This window comes from Leptonotus elevatus, chromosome 1 (genome assembly GCF_054856555.1).
Source record: "Leptonotus elevatus isolate MCC_2025b chromosome 1, RoL_Lele_1.0, whole genome shotgun sequence".
Classification (NCBI taxonomy): Eukaryota; Metazoa; Chordata; class Actinopteri; order Syngnathiformes; family Syngnathidae; genus Leptonotus; species Leptonotus elevatus.
In genome coordinates, this window is record NC_141239.1 from 30,463,963 (window position 1) to 30,487,021 (window position 23,059).

Here is a 23,059-nt window from a genome sequence, read left to right on the forward strand (position 1 = left end):
CAGTCAGGATTACGACTGGCCAGTGAGAGCCCCGCTGATGGTGGACAGCGGGGTGCAGGTGGGACGGGGGGGGGGAGATACCAAAAACGGGACAGGAAGTGAGTGAAACATCAAGACAAAAAAAAATAATCAGTTGAAAGGAATTTTCCAAACTCAGACGGCGGTCTTGCTCACATCTGTCTCCCGCGCCGTCACCATCTGCTCTCTCCTCTCTCCTGGACTTGCTTTGATGGAGCTGGAGCGCCAGGCGAGGGTGAGGAGGGGAGGCTGGGGGAAGAAGGAGACCAGGGTCACCCTGAAGGATCAGCCTCAGAAGGACAGGTATCCCCACAGAAAAATGGAGTACCACTTGGAGGAGGATTTGTTTTGCTAAGTTTCTGGCATACTTTTGGAGGTTTGTTTCCCTTCCAAGCATCGATCTCGGGCCAACACCGGGATTATTACTCTCCCAGAGGTGGCTAAACATCTTTAAAATAAAAAGGCTTTGCACGCTCAAAGCACCCAGGGACGTTTACCTGAGATCTCCTCCCCGAGCCAAATGTCTCACCTTCCCAACCGGAACATTTAGCCTAAAGTGAGTGTGAAGAGCCACCATGTGTTAATTTGCTCACTCTGAGATCTCTCCATCCCGTCGCATCATCACCCCGCCAACTCCTCCTCTACCACCTCCTTCCCTCCTCCTCACCAGCCAGTGATAATGTGACCTTCTGCCAAAGTGCTGGAAACCATGCCGCCGTCGCAGCGGGCTCCTCTGTTGCTGCTACTGAAATAGACTCAAACAAGTGCAGGGGGAGAAAGAGGGAAAAGAAGAAGGGGACGGGGGAAGAAGAGGGGGAAGAGGAGGATCAAGGACAGGAATGAGCGCTGACAGTTCCGGGCTGGATGAGGATCGCCGACACAGGTAAGAACCTTGTCATTTGTACTACTTGAAAAGAGACGCACTTCAGAAAGTAGCCAGGATTCATGTGGACATTCTCGATTTGTTTTAGTCAAATGCTTGGTGGAGGTATTCAGGTCCTCTGCAGGGAATCAGATATCCCGCTGAGTGTGTCGAAAGGTGTGCGCGAACTGTTGCTTTAACTTGCCAGGGGGTTAGCAGTCGGGTCGGCGGTGGTGAGGCAGCACAGTCAGTAGTAGATCAATGAGTCATTGCAAACAGTCGGAGCAGCTTATCGATGGCCGCACACCTGCCGCCGGAGAGGCACTTTGTCAGTATGTGAGAGCTTGCCGTGGATCTTGAAGGGTCCGCTACTGCACTTGTGGTTGCTGACAAGCACAAAGCAGCTGCAATCTGCATAAAGATACAGTATATTAAAGCGGAGCCGTTGGACGCCCAGACTGATCGATCTGAATACGGGAAGCTTGGTTAAGAAGAAAACTTACATTGACTGACCCAAATTGTTAACTAACTTGGGCAATATACTGCACTGAAGGATTTTACGAATAAGAATCTAGTGTCGGAAAGTCAAAGCTCACGAATGTTCACACTATGTATACAAAGCAACTAAGAGAAAATGACACGTTGACTTTTTGAGTCATTGCGGTGCCATTTAAGGATTGTAGATATCGATAGTGTGTGCTTCAAAATGTTGGCAATGACTACTAAAGAACAAGAAGATATTTCAGCCATCTGTGGACTGGGAATGCTAAGGCTAAAAACAAAAGCTAAACAAGAAAAGGCAAAGGTAACAACATATATTATAACATTTTGGATCGAGAGATCAGGGAACACCAGTTCTATAATTGAAAATGACAATAATGGTCATATGACATTTTGGGAGCTACCAATCGTTCATCGGAATAAGGCTTTGAACTCGCTTAAACCTGGTACACACAAACACAATTGGGCTGTTTATGTCTCCTCTTGCCACCTCCTGACCAAGGGCAACAAATATCTTAAAACCATACACATGGTATAAAATCATTGTGTGATGAGGTGTGTTGTGTGAATTTTTCCCACTGATATTCTTAAATATTAAACGAGTCTTCATGTGTGTGTGGAAAGCTAACGGCTCCCCTGTCATGACTCTGTGTTATGTGACATGAAACGGAATGTAGCCAATCAAGTGACCTGACTGAGGAACTAGGAAGCGGGTGAAACAAAAACAAATATAAAGTCCAATGAACCTCAGAAATGGACGACAGCTCGTAGAGCGGTGGGGAGCCAGAGTGTGCTTATTTTAAGTCTCCGGCAAAAAATAGCTTTCACACTGTCTCCAGAATTTGTCAGTCTTTTTTTTTTTTTTTAAGTTTGGCGATTTTCCATTACATTACCCCAAAACCACAATCGTTCCTTCCTCTCGTATACTCTTGTATATTGTGTCTTGTGTGGTTAGGATGTTCTTTCTTCATTTGGTTTATTCACACATGGCTTCTGTCTTTGGAGGATTATACTCTAGATCAGTTGTAGGAAACCCTGGTCCTCGAGAGCCACTGTCCTGCCTATTTTCCATGTCTCCCTCCACCAACACACCTGATTCATGAACAAGATCGTTATTAGGCTCATACAAAGCTTCCTGATTAGTTGATCATTTGAGTTCGCTGTGTTGGAGGAAGGAGTCATGGAAAACGGGCAGGACAGTGGCTCTCGAGGACCAGGGTTCCCTATTCCTGTTCTAGATCGTTGGTGGAACAGAATCTTTATGAGTGTGATGCGAGTCGTTGAGATAATCGGAGCATGCCACACCAGCTTTAGGCAACTATCAATCAAATGTGTCAATCGAAACTATAAGCAAAGTCAACAGAAAAAACGGTTCCTATTTAGTAGACCAGAGTGCATGTGTTAATCCAAAGTGAGGCGTACATGGTAGATTTACATGGTGATCTTTGGAGACATGACAAGGACGCCGCAAAGATTGCAAATCAGATATGACAAGGTTATTTTTTAAATTCAATTCCCCAAAACAAAGACCTGACACTAAATTTAGCGTTCACAAATTGGAACTCAAGGACGCCAAAACCTTGTCCGTCAGCAAACTTGTTTCATTTTATTTTTTATTTTTTGGGTATACGGGATTTTTTTTATGCCATTGTGGAATTTGACGTAAAGTTGTGTAATGTGAGCCACTTTAATCATATCATTCAATACAGGCACAATTTTAAAGGCCGGCAGGGGGGTCAATCCCCAAAAGCTGTGACAAGCTTGAGGAGGAAAATAATTCAATCCAGCCTTTTCCTTCCTTTTTTCCGTTCATGAAACAATTTGGTGTCCTACATTCACTCCTGACATCATTGACCTGACGAAATCCACACGGATTATTTGCCGAATTCTCCCTGGCCTCTGTGGAAATGGGGTGAAAGTCAAAATAAAAGCAGAACATCGGGAGCGAGAGGACGCTGCTGAAACACTAACTCTCAAATGACACCGCGATAATGAAACGGGGATAAAATATGACTTGTTTCACCCGAGTATGAAGGGGGCGTGTAAACAGTGGCACGGCAGTCCGGCAGGTGACGAATGGCTCTTCATTACGCTACTTCAAGCATGTCGGCGTTTGAGTAATTAGATCTCGTACAATGTGGATGTGTAAACACAAACACATACTTTTCAAGGCGACACACAAACAGCACTAATGGACAACTTTGTTTATGAACACTTCACACGTAGTGTAACAAATGAACACACACACATACTGGGTATTATGTGAATATAAAGTCAAAAGGAGAACAAGAAAATGAGTTTACTGGTCAACACAATTATTATTAATCATCTAGTTTTTTAACTCACGTAGTTGTCGGTTTCCAAAAGCTTTTTGTATCCAGACAAAAAGTGCTTGTGCTCCATTAAGTTCATCATGAAGACAGATGAATAAATTGTGTTTATTGATCAAGAAGTATACCGCAGTGGTCTGTTGTTGTTGGAAAGTCTTTGCTAGCCCGACAGAAAGCATTGGCAACTCAATAAGTTAAGAAACAAGAACTCAAATGTAAAGTTTGTAGAAATAGCGATCAACAAGTTTATCTTGCTTTGTTTCCTTCACAAATATTTCCACATCCAGACAGAGAGAATTTGTGCAACAGTAAGTTGAGAAAAAGTTGTTTTTTGTTTAGTTGTTTTAAGCAAAGCAAGTTGGTTAAATTTGTAGATTTTCTTTCTCAACATTTCTTCTTTTTTTTTTGTTCAGAATGCATCAGAGGAGATAAATGATCAACAAGTTTGTCCAACTGCCATCTAACCTGCTCTCAGGTGAAGGCGTGTGCACATTTGTTTGTTTTTAATCGCTTACTTAATTAAAGCTGCCGTATGGAACTTTTTTCCCCAAATATAACTTTACAGTAAGCTTTTTATTTGACCATTTATGACTGAAACCTTAGCTGTTCACAATGGGTACTCCTTCAAGCCTCTGGCCAATAGTTTTTAGGACTGGAATCGGGTTAGAATTTCCCGCGCCCTGTCTGTGGATGTGACGTAATGTGCGTGGTGTCTAGCGATTCGAAATGGAATATTCTACGTTCAGTGGCTTTAAAAAGGCTTTTTTATTACATTTTTTTGCCCGCTAAATTTGGAGAGCACCTGTTATGTGTTAATTGACCTTACCTTAAACCACGCCCACATGACCTAGTAAACCAATCAAGACGCAAGACGTCATTTCTGCGTCGGCACGCGTGTTTTGCATTGGACAAACACAGCCATCTGGCTACCGGTGGTGCATTAAACGCTGCAGTCACGGCTTGTGTAAGAGAGATAACTGTTATCCCGATCGACTGGAAGGAGGTGTCCGCCTGACATTGTCCGGTTAATTCCCTTCCCTAAACCCTCAAACAACGACGAAAAATGTCTGCGCTGGATCAAACTTTGTGGAAGAGCACACGACCAGTTGAATCCCTCCAAAATTACTTGAAACTACTACGTCCGCACTAAGGTAATGTTCTCTATTGTTGTTTTTAGCCAAAGGCTAACGATAGCTCCGGGTAGCTAACCTTCCACGCTAATGTTTGATGACTTAGTATTTAGTATTAATGCCAACAAAACATCGAAACTATGAGGTAATATAAATTCATTCTTACCCTGCTTGACAGGAACAATTTCCAAAAACTTCGGTTTTGCTGACAATCGGTCGAAGTGAGTGAGGCGACGCTGATGTTTTTTGACTTCTGTGGCATCAGGCAGTGACGTGTATTTCCTTTGTATTAGGGCAAAATTGCAAGGTGAGGGAGTGAAGATACCCTTCACTAAAAATTGAAGGCCCCTCTGTTTGCTTCGAAGAGAAATATCGGCGTCCTGAAAATACCTGACCGAGAAATCAGAAGGAACTTTGCCATTGCTGTGGATGCACTTGACCGGTAAATGTCGGAGGGTGCTGCTCGTTGCATTTGGTGGGCTGTTTCCTGTTTATGATCAAACAATACATTGAACCAATCAATGAGTTTATCTTGCGTAGCTGTCAGTTGTTGGTGTCTGTCTGAACAATTTTTGTACCCGGACAAGCATTTACAATCAAATATTTTTATTAATACACAGCAAGCCTCAAAATAACTTTTTTTTGTTTGCGGAGCAGTTTTGTTAATTAGTGATTTTGTTTGAGGGGAAACTTTTGAATTTTTAGGAGCAGTCTGTGATTGGCTGGAGGGAAAAGAGGTTGAGTCTCCGCCCCAAAACATCCCGGTCAGGTCCAAATGAAAACAAAAGGTTAAAATACAGGCGGGGGGAAGGGGGATTGACGACAAAATTACCACCACACATTAACAGAAACCCTGAGGTGTCAGCTGTTGTTGAGACGGATTTCATTTGTAACCATCCAGTGTTGATTTTGGAGGGAAATGCCTCGTAAGCTATCTTTGAATTGCCGGCTATTTTGCTGTTCAAAGTTGGATATGCTCCGCTTTAAAGCAGTTCCAGCCAGACTTATGCGAAAAGTGTACAGTAGTCTACTCGATCATCAAAACACTTAATTCTGATTTTAAATTTTAGCTTAGCAGTTAGCATGGCTTCTCCATCTTCTGTTTACTTTGACTTTCTGTCTCATCATCCCTTCGTGAGAATGATATTTGTCAAATGTGCAGTTTATTTGCCACCATGGAGAAGATGCCAATAATGTATTTAGCTGCACTAGCTAGCCAACTGAAGCTTGTTGCTGCTAGCAGGTGTGGTGCACCGAGCTTGCCTCGATAGTACCCGAACAGAGGAAAGTATTCAATTATGAAATCTGTACTCCATCAGCGGGCCAGCATCTGTAGCGCATTTGTGGCCCGATACAACGCAGTATCGATCATTTGCTTTCGCCTCCTACTTTCCACACGAAGGTGACCTAAGCATAGTCCACCATGTAAACACACATGCATCCAGCCCAGTAAAGCTTTCTCCGCGGTGGCTGACATTTCTTTGAGTGCAGAAGAATGACAGGGACTAAAAATATGAATTTTATTACTACATTGCAAATTTAAATAACAGCCCAGGTATGTTTCTGTTGAGGATATTATCTTATGGCACGTGTAGTTAAGAACCTAACAAGAAAGTCTCATTTGAAAAAAAGAGAAGTATTTAAAAGGACAAATGATTTAAAATACCTTAATATTTTATGAATCTAAAAGTACTTGGTATCTGTATCGGCGATATTGGTACCAGTATTTACTTAGTATTGATCAATACCAAAATCTCAAGTATCGCACAGCTCTGAATGTAAATGAGAGTAACTCAGTCCGCCACGCATGTAAACGTGTTGCCCTGATTGTTCCACAAACCGGAATTCTGACCATAACCCGAGTATTGACTGCATGTAAACGTAGTCTGTGTTTTGATAGAAGTAAATGTTTAATATTCAACAAGTGAACTGATCAGAAGGTTTCTTTTCTTTGTGAAAGCTACACTTCGTAAATGGCTGCACAGAAGTTGAGAAAATTATTATTTTTATTTTCCAGCTTTGGCAAATAAGAGAAGTTCCACAATCGACACGTTAATGAACAACATGTATACCTAACCGTCTTCAGCACTAAATCCAAAAGCATGGTAGAACAGCATATCCCACATTGTTATTGCACCTGACATGAATTGTGGATTTGGGGAATAAATTCGGCTCAAACATATTTGACGGTGAACATTTCACTCGTTATCACTGTCTTCCGCAGGCAGTTAACTCTGTGTAGCATGTACCTCATGTATGGTTTGTGCTATCCCAATGACACCTTGAGTGTGCGTGCTCCATCAAACGTTCAATAACGAATTTATCTGCAGACCACATCTGAAAACGAAGGAGACATAAAAACGTACGAACACGAACACGAACACGTGGGTGCTCCTGAATACTCCGCTTTCATTGGCCACTGGTTAGGATTGAAAGCCAGTCACCAGTAAGCAGGACGGTAAACATTTATGGCACCGCAACCACGAGGGCAGTAACCAGAACATCAATGCAATCTCTCCAAGGTCTGGGGGAGGGGGAAGCTAAATCACCAAACATTGCCGCGTGAAGCGTATTCTTGCAATTTATGGACACTTGACAGCCACGTCACCATAGCGTAGCAGGCTTGCGGAGGTTAAGGCTGTGGGGCTGATGATATCGCCAATCGGGGGCTACTAGAAGTCATATTGTCAGGTGTCAGGCCGAACTTTCTCGCACTCGCCTCTCCAGAGTTTATGGCTGCGCTCACGGGCACGCCAGAGTTCCTGGCCCATTGAAATTCATAGCGCGGTATCGTTCGCACCTCCTCAAACGCATCATCCCTGCTGGGAAGGAAAACTGACACACCGCAGGCAAAGGGGGGAAGGCATGCATCTCCATCCTTGTCGTTCTGGACGGCAAGTATGCGTGCACGTGGTAGCACGGCTCGGTCCATGTGACGTTGGTAATGGCGGGGAACGGACGAGCTTAATTGCTGTGAGACGTGGAACGCTTGAATGTTTCACATCAAGCAGCTTGGAACAGGAACCTTTCTTTAGTATTCATGCTTTAACAAGTTTTAAAAAGTATATTGTGTTTGAGAAACAAAAAGTGAAATGATGATGAAGTTTGTATTTAAGGCTAAATATGTGTTCCTTCTTTGAACGGCTATTTTGAGAGCTTTCCCTGTTAACACAGTCAACAAATTATTAGCCCCTAAAGCCAGTTTGACTTCAACGTGAAACTTGATAGACATGTCTATGAAAGTCTCAAGACGCCATGCCTGATAAGACACAGGAAGTTTGCAATTTTGGTTAATTTGAAGCATCCATTTTGGGGTCAAAGCACCCTCCAGACATTCAGGTAAACTTAACCCCAAAACCAGTTTCAATTAGCAACATGGAATTTGGTAAGCATGTATATCATGAGTAGACTTACAAAAAGGTCTCATGAAGCGATGAATGAAATTGAATAGGAAGTCTGACATTTTGCTTTGAAGCTGCCAATTTTGAGTCATTGGGAGCAATATCCTCAAAAATGGCTCAGTAGCACCATTCTGACTTGTTGGAAAACTCAGCACACAAAGCCACTTTCATTTTGCACCATGAAATCTGGGACGCATGTCATTTGTGAAGAGCATGCAAAAAAAGTATTTCCATGACTGAAAATGAACAAGAAGTCTGACATTTTGAATTCTAGAGGCCATTTTACGGTTACGCTCAAAACATAGTAGAGGACCCACAAAAAAGTATCAAGCAGCAATGCCTAAAAAGACAGGACGTCTGCCAATTTGGTTTGAAACACCCATTCGACTAGGGTCAAATAACCGTGAGCATTTTGGAAAATTTTGCTCCTGAAATTAGTTTTATTGGCAACAAGAAATTTGGTGGCATGTAGACTCACCCAAAAAAATTTAAAATAAATCTCATATGCAGTGCCTAAAAAAACAGGAAGTCTGCCATTTTTACTCGTGTATTTTCAGGTTATTGAACACTCAAGAAAATGGCTCGGTGGCACCCTTTGGAATTTGTAGCAAAAATCGGCCTCCAAAGTCAGTTTCATGAGTAACATGAAAGTTAGTAGGCATATATGCCAACCATGACGAGACACCAAAAACTCCCAAGAAGCCATACACGAAAGCACACAGGAAAAGTTTGCCATTCTGGTTTAAAATGGACGTTTTACAGCCATTTACAACATTTCTAGGTGTCTTCAAAAAGACTTCGAAAAACCTGCCCTTGAAATTTTGTTCGAGTGTTACCAAATTTCAACCACATATAAGTAACACACAAAAATGTTACATTGAAAATTGCATTATGAATGATATTGTCATTTTGTGTCTGGATGGAGCATTGCCAGAAAACATGAAACTCTCATAAATCACAGTTTTTTAAAGGACGCGTGTGATGATAAATGCAGTAACTCTACAATTTCCTTCAAACTTTTTATTCTCTCACTGAGCCCTCAATCTGGCACGTCTGTCAAATATAAGGGGGCGAAGAGGAACCATTTTTGATGAGAACTATACCACCACTTCAGCTGATGAATAACCGTCCCAAGAAGTCCTTCAAAGTGATTATAGTTCATTGTTGAGAAGTGCGTATATTTAAGAGGTATGACGTCAACCAGATTTGCCCCAAAATAAATTCAACTCCACCAAGTCAGGTTAGAAATCGGCTTTGAAATTTTGAGAGGAAATCCCTCAGACGGGAGCTACGTATTAAACTCAATTTTCATAGGCGGCTGTTTGAACAGTGGCTGCAGAGAAATGCTGTAAAAAAAAAAAAAAATACTACACAACTACACCCTCCCTCCAAGACAGATTAAGACAAAAGTGGTCTGCTCATATGTGGATTACAGGCCGTGTATGCGTGTGTGCGTGTCAGGGGTCAACTGCATGTGTGTGGGCATCCGTCCAGTCCACGGTGACAGCTGGACTGGCAACGGGGGGGTGGAGGGACGGCGGGGTGGGCTAGCGGTCTGGTTTAGCACGGGCAGCCACCGTATCAGATTAACCATCGCCTTACACTTATCCCCGCTCCATATACACAACATGGCTGCCAGCGGAACGCTCCATAGCCGCCCACCCATCAGTCACCTGTCAGTCAGGGCCGGCAGGCGGGTCAAAGTGGGAATATCCATGTCGGAACGGGCACGTGGAGGCCTCTAAAGCTTCAGGTAAACATCAAACCAACGTGTTATAGGAAAAATGGATTACACCGACCCAGATAATCCACAGCCAGCAAACACGTTGGCGTGCAATCTGTTCAATTGGTGACCGAGCAAACGCCACCAGGCACCACACGACATGATTGGCGTCCTTTAATGGAGACGTTTATTCGGACTGTTCCACCGGGACATCTGTAATGTGATGGGATACCGCTGGGATTCCAGAGACAGAATTGCAATAGAAAGGAGAATGACAGCCCTCTAACTGCTGTGGCATTTAAAAGATGCTGATGATGTCTAGTTCACAGGTCTGGACTGCTTGGTCCAGTCCTTTTATTTCCCACTGGAATGGTAAAATCCTTTAATCGAGGCTCCATGTTGACATTGACATTTCTTGAACCCATACCACCAGTGTGTACTTAATACACAAAAAAAACCTAATTGAACAATCGCGTTTGACTGAAATGCCTGGACAATTTTTCAACTGCTTTTGAAAACTGTCCACAATCAGTGGAGGCTGGTGTTTGTGGCTCTCAATCTGCTTCTTCTATCCTTCCTTTAGTCTTTCCTCTGGTCTCTTGAGGTCTCCCTAATCTGTTGGAATTGAGATGTTTCTGGGGTTGGTGAAAGATTCTGGTTTTGTAACTCTGGATGGTAGGTGGTGTCTGGTTGGTGCTGGATTTCACTTTGTTTCATATTTCTTTCCTTTGATCCTTCCTCTGGTCTCCTGACATCTTCACAACTTTGGCGGGACTGGAAAGTATCCGGTTAAAATGAAGTTTTTTTTTAACAGGTTTCAGGTGAATTAAAGAGCACAAACTCACACGCACGCACGCACGCACGCACACAAAACCCATAAGAGAGCGATGATGATGATAAGTTGACTCGGGAAGGCTGCTGAATGAACAATACTGAGCTCTCAAAAACAAAAAAAAATAAAAATAAAACTATCCACAACTGAGGCAGCTCTTCTTTGACATTTGCTATTAAGCACACTTTGTAGTTGGCTACTCTCAGTGGCAAATGTGAGTAAAACCCACACACTACAGAGCCCTGCTAAGACCCGAGGACCCTTCAAAGGAATTAACTGAGTATTTACAAGACCAAACCCCCACCGCCGATCGTGCACACATCGTGAGCCTTTATTGGCACTCGTAATGATCATATTTTGCGATATTTCCACCAGGGCAGGCTTTCATCCAATAACACTAAATCACGTCTTGTCTCGTTAATGAGGAGGCACGGCGAATAAACGTCCTGGTTTCCGTGTCACAGCCAAGACACCCCCGCTGACGTCTTAATGGCTTTGATTAAAAGCGCAAAGTGGCCCCTTGCTGGTGTTAGGAGGTGTTCTAATGAATTAAGAACACATAAGATAAGATGGTCGTGATTAGCGCGGTGAGAGATGTGCGGGGATGAACCCAGCGGGACTTTGGTGTTCTTCAGATTGTAAAGGGAGTTGAACAACGGTTAAATGGCAAAGCAGCAGGAAGTCAACTGCCCTACACCACATTTACTTTTGGGGGATTTTACACTGGCATCTCGAGAACCTGCAGATGTGGGTGCGTGCCAACACACACACTCATTTAGACAAGAGTGACGCTTCGCAGATTAGTTAATTAGCTCCGGATTGAAGCAGATTAGGAGCAGAGTTAAACATGTAAACACAGACTGAGTGAAGGACACTTGATTGGCATCCTGCGTAAGTGGGGCTTTCAGGAGCTGGTTAATGACCCCGGAAAAACTACAATGGTATGATGACTTGGACTAAAATGGGTGGGAAAGAAATGGAGCCTTTAATGCCCTACTGTAATACTCCCGCATGTGGGCAAGGAGAGCCAATGGTACTCACTCAGCCGTCATTTCAGACATTTATTTAAAGAGACAAAACAAAATAGCTCTTAATGGCCAAAGATACAGGAAGTCCGCCATTTTGGTTTGTAATGGCCATTTTAGGAAGAATGATTGCAACCCCCGTCTTATGCTGCATTCGAGGAAAGTGGGAAGTCGGACTTTTCCGACTTCAAACCAGGAAGTGTGTACGGGAACGTCCCCTTGAACTCGGAAATCCCACTTGCGAAGTCGGGAAAAAGGCTTACGACCTTCCTCGAATGCAGCATAAAAATGTATCTTCAGTTTCACATGGCCCCATGAAATACGGTAAACATGTCCATCATTAGTAGACCCACATAAACGTCTGAAGAATCCATATGTTAAAAAAAAAAAGAAAAAAAGGGAAGCTTGCCATGTTAGTTTGAGGCTGATTTTGGATTTTCCTGTTTTTTGACGGCCCCTTCAAAGATAAACATCTCTTAGAGAGGGTGTCTGATTGCTACTAAATTTGAATTACGTATACTAGACAGATGAGCAACACTAAATTGTGAGGAATTTGAGTTTTTGACAGCAAGTTTGATGACTTGCTATAAAACAAACTTAAATGTATACTTGCAATAACAAATTTCCTTCAAACGTTATTAATTTCCCTTTACGCTGGTTCTAAATCCAAACAAATCAAAGGTTGACCAGTGTCCCATAATAGATTGTTGAGTGGAAGAAGAACAAATAGTGGCACCTTTGCAAAGGTGTTTTTTTGTTCTCAGGTTGTTTTCATTAAATAGCAACAAGATATCAATGAGGAATGACCCCACCAGCTGCCGATCCATGCTCGGCCGTATTGATCATGTAGCAGAAAGGGCGACAGGTGCGCATTGTTAAAACAACTGCGGCGTAGGCCTGATGCCCGGAATATAAAAGACGCCATTAAACACGGGGTGCAGCGATGACACATCGGCTCTCGGCAAGAAATCCTTTTCCCCGTCGCAGCTTCACATTAACGATCTGGATCGGGACTTGACACCGCAGCCGCAACTCATCGACTGATGGCACTTGTGTTTTGTAGCCATCATCAAATGTAGAAATAGACAAGCTGAATGGAGTGGGTCACAATAATAGATGGCGGAGCTTTGTGGGGAAACAGCGGAATATCAAGTAGCAGTGGTGTACGCCCCCGCCAAATAGAGCAACAAAAGTAAAGCGGTGAGCAACCTCTTGCGCCCTCTTTTTTTTGGCCAATCTTTGAAATTGAAGTAAAAAAAAAAAAAAAAGCTTTGCAATTTTGTGTCCCCCATCCGTCTAGGATAACTGCCTCGGTTGAGGCTGATTTGGGTGCATTCGCTCGTAGCAGTTTGTCTTGATAACAAGCGGCTTCAAACCAAAATCAATGAATTCCTGCTGCGTTTCCTACAACGGTCCAGCAGACTTTATCATGCATCCTACACGTCCACCCAATTTTGTAAAGGAAATACAGGAGATGATGTCAGGGGGGGGGGGATTCAAGCATTCAGAAATCCTCATAATGATTCATCATATATTCACCATGTTGCACCCAACAATATATGGTTTATTTTAGACCCAAACGTTCCAATTTTAGAATTACCCCCTCCCCAAAAATGGCGGCTTCAATCCAAAATGTTGACTTCTTTTCTCATTTTGGAGATGCATCCTGCTATGACAAACATGAGCACCAAATTTTATGATGATCAGAGAAACTGGTGTTGGTGGTTGATTTTTATTTATTTTTCAAAGAAAGGGCACTACTGAGAATGTTGCCAAAATGTCCACTTCACACCAAAATGATTAACTTCCTCTTCACTTTTTGGCATAGGTCCTTGACACTTTTTCATGTGTCCAGCCATGATAGAAATGTTCATCAAATTAGGTGTCAATCCAGAGATGCTCCGATCAGGTTTTTATGCTGCCAATGCCGATACTGGTCATCTGTGAGTAAGATTTATTTATGGTGACTTGAGTACCATTGGCTATATTATCTAACTTCCTGTTAAATTCCAGGCAAAACTGGTGTTGGGGTCTTATTTCTTCTAACTTTTCAGTGGCTGCTTCTGAGTGAGTTTTGGGCATTCAAGACCCGGTACAGTACTGTACACACACTTGAAAAAAATGTGACCCCCAAAAGCCAACATATTCATTGAAGTTAAAACGGGGTTCCCAAGGACACATCGTCTCCTCAACAGTCTAACGCAAATTTCCAGAAGGAAGATTTGCGCTTCCGTCCATATGAAACCACACTCACATTATCAACAATATTCAATTTATGCCAGCAGATAACATGCAGGCTGATATTTTGCCTGTCAGGTTTATCAAAAATTCCAGCTATCAGTAGTTCCTCCAACGCAATAAATATACATAAGACCTCAGCAGTTATTTCCCCTTCAGTCTTTATCGACGCGCTTTGAATGGACGAGACAATATCGCTGCTGCTACGCTCAGATACTAAATGGAAGCATTGTGAGGAACTATGTCCTCTGATTACATTTCCATTATTTTTATTCCCAGCAATGTTATGGGAGAGCACTCAATCTGATACGTCGCGAGGCACCTCTGCCGTTTGTCTTGGTGAAAATTCTATTCTTTAGGAGGCATGGCCACCAAATACTCTCAGTAGCACATACAGTACACGTTTTTAAAAATTCAGCCCAAGAAGCTTGTTTTCCCACAAATCATGACTACACCCTACCAAAAAAGTCTCAAGAAGTCTTGCTTGGAGAGACACAGGAAGTCTGACATTTTGGTTCAAAACGTCCATCTTAGGGTCATTTGGGGCATTTCTAGCAGTCCAATTTGCCCTTGATTGATATCAAATTTGAACCACACATTTATATGTGACTATCAGACCATAAATGAAAAATATAATGCACTGGATTGGGTATTGGGAGTTATGAATGCTAATTTGACCTTGATTTGGACTCAACTAAAAAGGAACAGGATGAGATGTAATACAACATCCAAATATACGACTTGAAATGATTTTTAAAAAATGTTGTTTGCAAGTCTGCTTTGTCCCCTTGTCGCTCAATTTAACTTTGCCTGTAGGACAGATTGGATCAACATCAAATAAGCCAAATATAATTACAACCAAGGATTAGATCACACACACAAAAAAAAAAAAAACTGAAAAATTATCATTGGTGTCAGGAAAGTGACAGGAAACTTAGAAATGCTTCCATCTCTTCAAGGAAACAACCTTTTGTCCTTACTATTTTTATCATTTGGCTATTAAAGAGACGCAAGCTGGTTGGTTTTCAGTATTGACTTCAATACCAGTATGGCTTTAATATACAAATAAATCGGAAATGTGTTCCCTCATCCTAACAGTGCACCCTCAATCTCCCGCGTGTTTTTTTCCTTTCAATTTGTACGTTTAACGATGCTGACTTTCATGAAGTGTCGCTTGCTGTCAAAGCATGAAATTTGTGCGGCGGGCGAGCGAGATGAAAGCACAACGGAGCGACGACTTCCATCTATTTCCGTCCCGAGTTCATGCTCGACAAAATAGCGAGTCCACGCTGGCCCGCTGGTGGTCATGCATCTTTGCTTTCAAAAAGGGATGTCCCGGCTGACTTTTGATCCCCTCGTCAGGCTTCATGAATGAGTTTTTAGAGCAGTGCTTGTGAAACTGGGGTCTTGCCAGCCATAGCTTGGGAGTGTGCAAAATAATTTGCAATAAATTATTTTGTAGGGATCGGCGCACCGATGAAATAAACATCATAAACATATTACTTCTTCCTACTTTTGTTTTGAGACAATTAAAAGCTCCTTTGTGATTGTGATATATGATCACATAATGACACCTTTGCGTGATGAAGTTGGGTTTTTTAAAACAATAGGAAAACAAGTCATTTTATATACATATACTTACATATATATATATATATATATATATATATATATATATATATATATATATATTATTTTTTAAATATACTGTAATCCTATTTTGTTTTGTGCGAATACAGTGTTCCCTCACTATAATACTTATAACGGTTCACTTTTCGCAGCCTTGCTGTTTCACCAAAACATTTTTGTGCAATTTTGAATGCATTTAGTTTTTTTTTACAGTAAGGTCAAATTTAATAAAATTTATGAAGGTTTTGACATTAGGACATTGAGAATGTTTAAACATGAGAAATGTGAGAAAATGTAAATGCCTCAAGAAAACTGTATAAACTGTGTGGTGAGGGGTTTTAGAGCCTTAAAAATGTATAATAAATGTAAAATATAAAGCTAACTACTTCACGGATTTCATTTATTGCGGGTATTTTTTAGAATCTAACCCCAGTGGAAAAACGAGGGAAAACTGTAAACGTTATTGCAATTTATGTAATTTGTTAAAATTACTTCCTTCCACTAAATATATATTTAAAAAATGAGATTGTTGTAGAAAAATATTTATTTATGTTATTATGTTATTTTCATAACATTATGAAAGTTTATCCCGACAAAAATATGTCTTTGTTGGTGTAAAGATTAGGAATTAGGATTAGGAATTTATACAGAGAAAAAAAGAAGCATTTTAATTTCTATCACATTTGTTGGTACACATGACACATGCCTTTCCACTGTATCACGGGTCAGCGTTCCTGCTCCCGCTATTTGGCAGATCGTATCAAAAGTCCACGAGCGTGATGCCAACGTAATATGAAACACTATAGATGGGCTGCTGATGGAAATGACTCATTTCCATCCATAGCATTGATGCTAATTTCCAATTAGCATCAATGTTACGGTAGCTATAAACTTTTAAACAACTGCAATTTTCACGCACAGGGACCAGCCACACATACAAACACTCACAAGTACACAGTAAATACTACTTAAATACTCGTAAAAACAAACAAACAATTGTTTAAAACTGTGCGACACAGCGGGGCATGAACGATGAACCTGAATATGGCGAGGAAACACCATATTCCAAAATAATCTCTGAATTCCTACCACTGCCTTTACAGTCACGTCACATGGTTGCATCCATAAAAAAGGCGTCAAATATGCGTGGGAAGGTGTCCACTTACACGTAAGTAGCCCTGTAAATCATCTGCTAACCTGATTAGTCGTTACCGCGGGGGAGCGAGCGCAATGACATTAGTGCGTGTTTCAGCTGCGACAGCCACCGGAATCCTTTGGGGTTAATGTTTTTGGCGGGGGGAGATAGAAACGCCATGTACGTGGTCAACATGCTAAAAACGCTGCGACCTTGCTCGGCACGAAACGGCTGCGACAAAACATGGTGATGAAAACGATCATTATAATACAAGACTCGTGTTGATTGAGTTGTGATTTAAAGAGCAGTGAAACAATCTATTTTTGGCCACAAAATCTTGAGACATTTTTTCGTGAAAGTGATGCCGACCAATTTTCTTGTAACTGGTTTCTGGAGATGAATTTTTTTAAAGATTCCGGGGTGCTTGTGAGCCAATGTTTTTTACATCTCAGCACACACCTGAAATTTTTTGGTCTATTAATGGTAGACATACCGTACCTGCCAAATTTCGTGTCGCTAATTGAAATTGGCTTACGGGGCTGAATTTTGTAAATGCTGAGCTCCGTTTTGAGTTCAAGACAAAATAAAATATTTTACAAATGAAGCAATCTCTTTTTGGGCATAGCATCTTGAGACATCCTTATTGGTCTATTCGTGAAAAACATGACTAACAAATTTCATGCTGCTAAGTGAAATTGGCTTGGAGGGAGAATTTCTTTAGTTCATGACCCATGACCACAACATTTTATTTATAAATGAAACGTTCTTTCTAGGTATGGCTTCTTGAGAGCCTTTTTGCCGACTCCGTTTGGCTTTTTGAGCTTGTGAAGTTGGGTTTGACTGTATGTATTGATGGGCAGTTAGACACAGCAGGAAACAAGAAGGTTCTGCGCAATGACATTATCCATGTTTCAGCTGCGACAGCACGGGAATAGTTTGGGGGTTAATGCCTTTGACGGGCGAGCGTGGTACGTGGTCCAAATGCTTAAAAGGCTCCCGACCTTGCACACGCTCAATCAAGACGGCCAAACAGTTGAGGCAGATGCGTGAAGGTCGAACACGACAGCGGATGCAGAATTAAACCAAACAGGGAATGAGTCATCAATAACTCGGTGACAAGAGCTCATCGTCACTACACGCGTGCCGGCCAATAATTACAGTTGACTTTGACGGACAATTTTTCTCGCAGGTGCAATGGTGAGGCAAGGGGATACAGAACTTTCCAGACCCACCCACAATAGGTGGAAATTTAAGCTATAGAGATCTCCCATACACATTAAACACATTTAAATGTATTCAGAAAAGTTAAACTTATTAAAAGACACTTACTTACTTCTTAGTAGCGCCTTTTCTTAATTTGGCTTGCACATTTCTCCAAATTAGTGGCAAAGCATGTTTATTGATAAGAACAATAGCAGTCTAATGTGTAATAAGTAACATAATTAAATAGAATGGAAAGAATTAAGCAGTTTTTGCATTGTGATTTCATGCATTCATTGAGTGTCTCCTGGTGTAGCATAGACGGTCGCAACTGCTCAAAAACTGCAGTTAAAACTACTCACTTTTTGCAGAGGATAAAGAATATACGTTTGCCTGTGAGTAGTGAAACCCTGAGCTGGTTGCAAGGCAATCGCAGGGCACACAGAGACAAACAACCATCCACACTCACAAACACACCTAAGGACAATTTAGAATGTTCAATCAAGCTGCCAAGCATGTCTATGGAATGTGGGAGCAAACTGGAGTAGCTGGAGAAAACCCACGCAGGCACGGGGAGAACATGCAAATTCCACCCAGGGATGCCAAAGCCCGGACTTGGTTAACTACAATACTTCAGATAATTTTTTTAAGAATTGAACTTTTTTCTTCTTCTTTTTTTTTACAGTTTCGCACAAAAATACAAATAAAAATGTGCACATACTATATATATCAATATATACTGTATCTAGTACTGTGCCAGTATTATGGCACCAAAAGCTTTGTTGTTTGTTATTTAGGCCTTCTGACAATCTAAAATCTCCACGAATGTTCAGCTTTTGACATCCCAAACCACTATTTAATGGGAAAACTTGCAGAATAAAGAATGGAAGCCCAGTGATTTGTTAATTTATTGTAGCACAAGTGACCTGATGGACTATTCATTGTAGTTAAGTAAAATAGCGAAGTGATTTCAGAGACATTTTTCTTGTATGCCGTCTTTTAACAGTAAATTGTTAGAAAACCACAATTGTTTGGATAATTGTAGTTATTAACTTGAGTTTGAATTGTCCTACTGTTGTAAGCAGTATTTGAAAGCACCTCATGTCTCATGCGGACATCAACGTTTACTCCCGTTATGATCCTCTCCATTTTATAGATCAACCACAAAGGTTGAGTACATTACAAACAACAAGACAAACATTCCGTCACAAGCATCTGCCTTTTACATGGCACAAGTGATCCAAGAGGAATTTCACCGCTTTTGCTTTCATAGACACAATAAATACATTACAAGGGTCGCTTGATAGTTCGAGACCCAACCAGCTGTATACATACTGTGTTTTACAACAGTATTTATAATTCCACATGTAGGCCTACTTTTGGATGAAATGGATAAGTGTCCAGACTCATATATCTATTTACTGTATCTGCAATTGCTTAAGGCAGGCTTCCCCAATCCTGGTCCTCGGGGGTTGTAGTACCGCAGGTTTTAGATGTGTCCGTCCTCCAAACATAGCGATTCATATAATCAGCTCATCAGCAAGCTCTGAAGAAGCCTGATAACGATCCTACAGGTGTGTTGGATGGAAACATTTCAAACCTGCAGCACTACGACCCTCGAGAACCAGGATTGGGGAAGCCTGTTTTACAGGAAGGAATTAATCTGACATGAAATGATTGTGCCATGTATTAAAATGCCTTGATTGTAGGTACGTTTATGGGAAGGGTCTGAATACACTTGTACATGTGTACATGCACCTTAGTGTATTTAAGTATCCATTACTTAATGATAAAGCTCCTTAACATTTATGTTAATATCGTTAGCCTATCTCGTGTTTTAGCATGTTAGCATTGAACTCGAGTACTTTGGTCTGACAATGAGGTGTTTGCTTAAAAATACATGTGCAATTCTCTTGGTTTGATGTTTTAAAGTAACATTTCACTGAAGTTTTGCTCCTTCAGCATCTTGAAGCAAGCATTTGCCCTCTTCAAAATGGTTCACTCTCTGCCCAACCGCTGCTTTGTGAAGTTTGACCTTTGCGCTCGTAACTCAAAATGTTTGCTCACAACTCACGACAAAAGAATTGGCCAAGAAGACTGTCCGGTCACACTCAAGTCAAGGTACCACTGCATATTTGAACGCCAAAATGATCAAACAATATCATTTAATCTAGCATAAATCTGATAGTTTAACGTGAACATATAATGTGAAATGCCATTGATCAGCAAACGTAATTTAGTATCCTAAACACACACAGCAGCAACATATGCAAACAGGGCACACAACAATAATGACAGGTAATATGTTCTCTTTACTATCACTGTAGTTTAGTTAAGGACGTCCGCTTCTTCTTCTTGCTCTTGGTTTCGCTGCATCTCATCCTGTAGTGCCTCCCGACGTGCTGCGACACAACGTGGCACTCCACTCACTACGCGGCCTCCATGCAGCCTCGTGCTCTTGCCAAATCTCCTGATAAATTTATACGCTACAATCAAGCCGCAGGGGCTGTGACGCCTGACGGGGATTACCGCGGGATTACTATATATTCACCCCACTGGGACTCCATCACATGCTGGATCGGGTCTCTCTGACGGGGGAGCGACGCTCCCCTGGGGACTCCCAACGGCACTTTGACACGTTTGACAAAAGGCAGCAACAACATCGCCGGGGGTCGCCTTCTCTGCTCCCATAAAGACCAACAGTGACGCAATCCGACTTTTGGAAGCAATAAATTCATTTAGTGCTGCAAAATCCAGTCCATTAGCAAGGTCACACAAAGAGCTTGGATTAGCTGAAAGGCCGACTTGGCCGTTTCAGGGGAGTAATTAAAAATTGCAGCCACCAACGAGGAAAGAAACCTATTTTTTTGCACTACAGCTTGTAAAGAGTCGTGGCTCTCAAACTCCCTTGACCTCCGGGCGACAGCGAGCTTTAACAACACAACAGTACAGGAATAAATTCACTTGTTAAAATGTCTTCCTTCAACGGTTAAACTTGAATACCACATTTCTACTTTACTGTGGAAAAACAAGACTTTACTCTCGAATAATAGACTTTCTATCCAGACAATGCATATTTGTTCTTGTAAAAGATTACTAGTTTTTTTTCTTGAAAAAATATCAGATTTGTTTTTGGAAAAATTACATTTCCTCGACTTTGTATTCTGACAAAATACATGTTTGATCTCGTATAGATTTTCAACTCTTTCATTTTGACCCTGAAAATAAACAAATATGATCTGAAAAGGTTGCAAGATTTTTATCTTGGGGAAAAAAAAGCAACATTCTCGGATTAGGATTTTTTTATTGAGAAAAAAATGTTGTTTCTTGTCAAGATTACCGATTTTTTCCTTCTTGTAAAAAACTATTTTGGAGAGAGGTAAATATAATCCACAAAAATCATCTAAAATGTACCTGGTTACTTTAGACCGTAACGGAATGATCAAATGCAGGGTAAATTTAACTTACACTACCTATTATGGAACAGTAAAAAGTGTAACCGATAAAAACTCAATAAAACGTACAGACGCACATGATCATCATTTCCATAGCTTGACGTCATCGGCCAGCAGAAGTCTTCCGCCCAGTGGAGCATGATTTGCATTGCCTATCTAAACAACCAATCAGAGTGATCTCCATTTTGTACACTGCAATTGATGGCACAAACCATGTCTAAAAAGTACAATCACTCTTACTTGTTCACAATTATAAACGCAGATTTTTACTTCGATGTGTTCCTGCTTGTATTTTTAATATGTTTGACATTTTATTTTATAAAACCACGACAGTAGTTGGTCTCACAAACAATTTATCTGCCAAGTACAACACGTGAGTAAACCCTGGATGCCGAGCGCAGTTCAAGGTGTTCCTCAACATCGGGTGGACCGAAATGTTTGACTCCGCCCACACGGATTTTTGACGTTCGAAGCGCTATCTTTCTTTCTTTGTTGTTAAATCTAACCCTAATCCTACCACATGATAATTACAGTATGTTTTGAACACTGTATTGAACAATGGAAATTAAAAACTGCCCGAAACCTAAATACTAACCTCAACCGTCCAGGGATGCGCTATCTGCTGAGGACATGTAGTACTGCACTTCCGCCTCTTCCTCAAACTGTTTAGTTAGCTCCGCCCCGGCTGACTGAGGCTTGAGTGTTTTTAATTTTCGATGCTCCATAATGTGTTAAAAGACGGCGCATCATTAAATCTGCAAATTTTGTTGGGAACAAATTTTTTTAAACCATTTTGAAAAGTACGTGTGGGCGGAGTCAAACGTTTAAGTCCACCCGACGTTGAGGCACGCCTCGAACTGCACGCTGCATCCAGGGCTACTGGCAACACATAGCAGTTATAGGGAAGTTCTTCCTATAACATACCGTCAGAGAGGGGTGACCGCGTTACGTTGTGTACGTAAGCGTTTTTAAAATCAGTACGTACCTACGTGAAATACTTTACTATTTAATACTTTTTTTTACTAAGTATTTTAATTAACATATGTACTATACTTATTGCACGTACCCACGTAGGCTTTCTCACTGTCGCACTCATGAAAACTGTGAACTAAATTGTTTGTGATTAAATAATTTCATTCTCCTTTATTAATGTGATAATTTATTGTCGTTCATAACATGTTATGGCAAACACAGTATTTAATTTTGAGTAGTAGTATGATAGGAAATTGTGAGTATATTTACCCAATTATGATTAGTAATTGGTTGTAGAATGTAATCAGAAATGTTAGGTCAACTCTACCCAACATATTTAAGTACTGTATTTCATAATTACTGAATTAATGTGATATTTAACCACACTGTTTAATTAAAATTTTCCAATTATAGGTTGTTTTTTTAAGTGACTCTTTTCAAAAGGTTTATTTTTTATTCTGAAAAAATCCGTATTTGTTTTGAGAAAAAAAAAATCTGACTTCATTCTCATAAAATTACACATTTGTGTCCCGACAAAATGCATCTTTGTTCTAGTATAGGTGACAACTTATTTTCTTGCTAAAATACAGCTCTTCTCAAAAGATTAT

General features: G+C 41.1%; 1 protein-coding gene across 1 annotated transcript in view; it reads left to right on the forward strand.

The window, feature by feature from the left end:
* The first annotated feature begins 835 nt into the window (after window positions 1-835).
* Window positions 836-23,059, forward strand: part of grin2ca (glutamate receptor, ionotropic, N-methyl D-aspartate 2Ca) — a 69,934-nt gene continuing 47,710 nt past the window's right edge. Inside the window, exon 1 of the mRNA XM_086090663.1 lies at window positions 836-901. The gene's annotated coding sequence lies outside the window, so the exon portion shown is untranslated. The remainder of the gene's footprint in view (window positions 902-23,059) is intronic.